Consider the following 5,814-nt stretch of genomic DNA (forward strand, 5'->3'; position numbering starts at 1 on the left):
AGAAGAGGGGTTACAAGGGAATGCAAGTTATACCTAAGATGTGTAGGTGGTGATGAACACCAACTTGCGATGATGGTGGTGGGGTCAAATGTACGGTTGCAAGTTCGGGGTGCCGAGGATGTCGCCGCTTGCTTCGGAGCTGCGGGTTAGTATCACAAACAAGGCACTCAAACCGGAACAAGCAAAAACAAGTTAGCGGATAAGTCGGGTCAAAGTAGCTTGGCGGTGGTATGCCGGCGGTGTTATCGGTGCTCTCGCGGTGGCGGTGGTATGCCGGCGGTGTTATCGGTGCTCTCGCGGTGGTGGTGGTGGTGGGGTAGCGGCGGTGCTTACCGGTGGTATGGAGTGGGTATGCCGGCGGTGTTTACCGGTGATGAAGGGAGTGGCGGTGCTTGCCGACGGTGGAGAGGAGTGATGGTGGCAGCGGTGGCGGGGCCGGATCCGGCGTGCCGCCCGGTCGGCCGGGCCTGGGACCGGATGGCCCGGTCTAGGATCCGGTCGGCCAGTTCCTGGGCCGGATGCCGTTTCTCTCTCCTGTTCTTAAGCCAAACCAACCAAATCGACCCAAATTGAAGGGAAACGATGGAATTGGGGGCTAAAAAGTGGGGGAAATAGTAGATCAACCACAATAACACCGAATCAATGGACCGAAACCACTCAAAACGCAACAAAATCGCAGATCCATCAAAAGGCAATTTAGGGTTATTTTTTGGGGATTTTTTTGGAAAAATTTTCAGAGATGAAATTGGGTGGGTGGGGGGTCAAAATTGCGGTAACAAAAAGCTTCTGATACCATATGGTGTGGCCTAAGGGCTAGGATGTGGCCTGATCTCGCGAATTGACCCGAAATTAAAGAGGAGAAAGGAGGGAGAGGTGAAGAATGCGAAGAATACGAAGAACAAACACACGCACGCCAACCCGATACAATCGAATCTTACTCCCGTGGCTCGATGGACCACGCCGATAGAATCAACCCGAAGAGACACGAGGTAGAATTCCGGGGTGAGAGATCGGTGAGGGAGATGAATCGAGAAGTGAGAGAGAGAGTGGGCAACACTAGAATCTCACACAACCAAATCCACAACTCCAACAAAAGTGCCTTGATACAAAGAACCTAGTTCTAGGGAGACAAAGCTCAAAGTAGGTTTAAGCCAAATCTTGTCTAAAGAGCAAGAGTGGGCGCCCTGGGCACTTATATAGGTTTAAAGGGCGACTCAGGTCGAAAAAGTACAAAAGTAACCGACCCAGAAAGATCTGGCTGAGACAGACCCGAGAAAACCGGTCAGGAGGCGGGTCAAACCGGGCCTGGGGCCGGCCCATCCGGTTCAGACCGGATCCTGGGCCGGATGGTGACCGGGTGGGGTTCCCGGAGCCTCAGTACTGCGCCCGGTTGGCATCGGCCTGGGCTCCGGTTTCGACCGGCCGGATCCGGTATGCCGCCCGGTCGGCCGGGCCTGGGACCGGGTGGTCCGGCCTGGGGTCCGGTCGGCCGGGTCCTGGGCTGGCCCGATCTCCTCCTCTCTTCTTTCCTTCTTCTTTCTTCTTCTCTCTTCCTTGCATCATGGGAGTTCCTTCTCTATTGGTCCTTGTCGATGTTTGCACCTAATGACACAACGAAAATAGGCATGAGGTAGCATACCATTCAAGTGGGTGTTGAGATCGACCATAGAGAGGATAGAGTTCACCTTGACATATATAGCGGGGGTTCGTATTGTCGGTCCACTTGGAGAAATCCTTGGCCATGGTGTAGTGTCATCGTTAGGCGGGGCTACATCACAATGCCTTTGTATGTAAGTAGTAAGTGATAAAAATGGCGTTGGTGATAAAATTTCATTTGTTTTGGCTCACTAGATAGTTTGTTCCTTTAGATGAGGTCGATCATCTTTTTTGCGGGGACAAGATTGATCATGTTTAATAGTGGTGATAAAATAGTAGATGTATTGAGTTAGCTACTCTGATGGATGGAGTTGACGTGGGATATCAATGGAGTCATCCAATTAATGATCCAAAATGTGAAGCTTCACAAGATAAATTAATAACTCTGACAAGCCTCCTAACCTAGACGGATACACGTCATTATTCTTCCAGAAAACTTGGGACCGCTTGCATTACCGCCAATCTTCATCTACACTTCCATCCTCATTGTGCTGCCGAAACATGCAGCTGCCCACCCAAAAGGAATTCAGACCAATCAGCATAACTGGATTTTTCGCCCAAGTTGGTAACCAAGATCATGCGAAGAGATTAGCACCTCGTATGAACGAGCTTGTTAGCCCATGTCAGACTGCATTTATCAAAGAAAAATTAGTCCCATGATAATTACATTTATGTTTAGAGTCAGAGTGTCAGACCAAGTGGTTCCGTCAAATTAAAAATCCCCACAAGACAACTTCGGTTCACACAAGAAAGCCCTTCCAAAGGTGTCATCAGGTGCACGGAGCCGGAGCCAGCATGTTCGCCCGCGGAGCCGATTATTCGCCCACTTCATAGTCTTCGCCTTTAGAGAGAAATCCGTGTCAGCGCTTTTCCTCAAACTGGACATAGAGATGGCCTTTGATATGATCCCTTAGGAATTCTCGTTGGAGATCCTTGAAGCCAGAGGCTTTGGACGATGTAGGAGGGCTGCTGCTCTCCTATTAACTTCATTTACTAAAATTCTTGTCAACGGCAACCTCACGGAGGAAATTCAACATTGTCGTGGCCTCCGTCAACGCCACCAACTATTCGGCTATCCCCACTATTGTTTGTTACCGTTGGCCAAGATGGAGGTGGAGACTGAGCAGCACGGTGTGCACACATAGCTCGGACGACGGACTCTCCCTCACTGTATGTCCATGTATGCCGCTCTTCCTCAGGCCGCTATAGCATGACATTGCGATGATCAAGCGGATATTGGAGCAATTCAGATCTGTGACCGGGATGCACACAAACTTTGCCGATCTAGTCAATGAGATTGATACCGCCATGATTGCTGAAGCTATTTGAGGTCCCATCAAACATATCCCCGGCCTGTCAGTATATCGGCATGCCACTATCTGCAAAACGGCTTCACAAGGTGGATTTCCAATCTGCTCTTGATAAGCTTGGGGGTAAGGACAAGGGCTAGATAAAGGGGCATTTCTCTCGGAGATGATGGTCTTCCAGATGTTCACTCTAGCTCCTCCAGTTTGGCAATCGAAAGCTGCTGACAAGATACGTGATGGACTTCTCTAGGCTCAAGACGAGATCACGTCTAGAGGGAAATGCTTGCTCAGCTGGAAAACAGTGTGCCGGCCGTCTATGTATGGCGGCCTTGGCCTTCAATACTTGCAAGCGAGAGGCTTGGCTCAAAGGGGAAGATGGTAATAGCAATCCTCTAGAATGACCCCAACAAACCGTGGCAAGTCCTTCCTCTGCCGGTTGATGACCTTGTCCGTACTCTTCAATTCTTCCGTGATTTTCCACCTTGGAGACGGAAACAAAATCAAGTTTTGGATAGATCCATGGAGTGGCAGCCAATGCCTCAAAGATTCAGAGCCGGAGTTATTCAGTTTATCTACTCCTAAATCGTGGTTGGATAAGGGATTTCAGGCATGAGCTGACGCCAGCGGCGCTCACCCAGGCAGTTCTGCTCTGGAAAAATATGCAACATATTATCCTGCAGGACAACATCAAAGACTGTCAGCTCGAGATGAACTAAATCAGGAGCATACGCTGCAGCTTCGGTCTATGCATTCAATTTGAAGGTGCGGCTCGACGTAACAACAAGGCGGCCAACTGGTCATGTGACGCTCCATTGCGATGCCGCATCGCACTACAGGAATGGTGTCAGACGCCGACGGCCGGCTGCCCTTGGCGTAGCCACGCCTGGCCCTCGGCGTAGGCTACGCCGACGGTGGCCCTCGGCGTATCTGGTCGGCGTACAGCTCCCTCGGCACACGGCACAGTGCCGTCGTCGTAGTACCGGCCGTCGGCGTACGCTGTCTATGCCCACGGTGCGCGTTCACCCTCGGCGTCGCTGCCCTCGGCGCCTCGTTGCGTGGCGCCGTCGCCGTTAACGGCAAGCCACCGTACGCCGACGGCCTGGCCCTCGGCGTAGCATGATCCATGCAGCCAGGCCTCCTCGCGGGTGGGCGACGTGGCCCGCCGTGGCGCCGCCAGCTGGGCCTCTACACCGACGGCCTGGCCCTCGGCGTATGCATGATCCATGCAGCCAGGCCTCCTCGCGGGTGGGCGACGTGGCCCGTCGTGGCGCCGCCAGCTGGGCCTCTACGCCGACGGCCTGGCCCTCGGCGTATGCATGATCCATGCAGCCAGGCCGTGGACACGCGGCAGCACCTGGGCGCGTCGGGCTACGCCGAGGGCAACCCCCTCGGCATAGACCTGACCATATGGCCCTATGTCAGGGTCTATGCCGACGGCATTACCCTCGGCATAGGCGCCTGCCATTTTTTTTCTGTTTCAGTTCCAGTTGCAATGCAATCCAGTTCCAGTTCATATAATCGACCAAATTCGACCAAATTCACATAAAAATCATATAATCGACCAAATTCATCCAAAATCGACCAAATTCGTCATAATTCACATAAATATCATATAATCCACATAATACCATACATGGTGCATATAATAGCATACAAGCGGAGAGCGGAGAGTGCCATGTCATCCAAATACATAGTAGTAGCAAGCAAACCCTAGTTCTAAGCTGACTAGCGAAGGAAGGACCCGGGCGGAGTGTGTCCGCCCTTATCGTTGGCGAAACGAGCAGCCCGGGGTTGCGCGCCGGTAGAAGCTGCAGAAGAACCACCTGGAGAAGGACCGGTGCTACGCCCAGGAGAAGTCGACGGAGAGGCACCGGGAGTAGTCCCAGGAGTAGTCGACGGAGAGGCACCAGCAGAACGCCCAGGAGACGGACCACCTTCATAAACCGGTGTGACCTCGCGCCCACCCGGCGAGGCCTGGTTCCCGGAGCATCCCGTTCCCTACGTGTTCCCTACATGTTAGCAACTTGCGAGGCAGAGGGAAGTGGTAACTACGGGTTTGGCAAAGAACTTACCTCCGGTGTGGATCCGTAGTAAGTCGCAGCGAAAGCTGCCCTCGATGGCATGATAGGCATGTCCCCCGCCACGGTAACTCGAGCCGGTGGCGGTGTACCAGTAGACATAGAAATCATCATTTCCTGCAAGATAGGTTACAAGTTAGGCTTTGCAGAAATAAAGCATCAAACTGAGACTTGTCATCTACTAGCGAGAAGAAAGATTCAGACTTACTCCTATATACGCCATGTAGGCCGTATTCTGCCTATTCCACTGGGCAGCGGCCTGCTGATACGCTTCATTGCAGGCTTCGAAGGCCGCCTCGAACTCAGGCTACAATTTCAGAAACAATGAATCTCGTCAACACTTATCCATGTAGAAAGGAAAACCGGAAGGAGGATGAAAATGAGGAAAACTTACATCGTAGGCGGGTGGACGAGCAGGCCGTGGACGAGGCTGCGGGCTGTTGGCGGTGAGGGTATGCTTGAGACGCGTGTAGCTCGTGGCGTGGGTAGGCTTGACCACCTTATTCAGAAAGGGGAAACGGCCATGCGGACGCCCGCCGCTCGACAGGACCAACGACTCCTCGTCGGTCGGCATGCGCAAGGGGTCATCCACCTCCGGGTGACGAGACCTCACCATGTCGCAGTATTCATCCTTGGCGGCCTTGGCATTGCCGTAGTACTGTGGCTGAGGCACTGCGGGATTGGGCTTCTGCTTCGTCCGCATCATGTCATATATCTCGGGATCATGAAGCACCACCCCAGGTGCTGCCTCGGCCAGCTGCATCGCGAAAAGA

General features: G+C 52.9%; 1 long non-coding RNA gene across 1 annotated transcript; it reads right to left on the reverse strand.

Annotated features, from left to right (window-relative positions):
* Window positions 1-4,634: 4,634 nt before the first annotated feature.
* On the reverse strand, window positions 4,635-5,364 carry LOC127330688 (uncharacterized). Its single transcript, XR_011751138.1, has 3 exons — window positions 5,250-5,364; window positions 5,036-5,158; window positions 4,635-4,961 (listed from the first exon to the last, which is right to left on the reverse strand). It is a non-coding gene; the product is annotated as an uncharacterized lncRNA (long non-coding RNA).
* Window positions 5,365-5,814: the final 450 nt, after the last annotated feature.

Source organism: Lolium perenne, chromosome 2 (assembly GCF_019359855.2).
Source record: "Lolium perenne isolate Kyuss_39 chromosome 2, Kyuss_2.0, whole genome shotgun sequence".
NCBI classification, from domain to species: domain Eukaryota; kingdom Viridiplantae; phylum Streptophyta; class Magnoliopsida; order Poales; family Poaceae; genus Lolium; species Lolium perenne.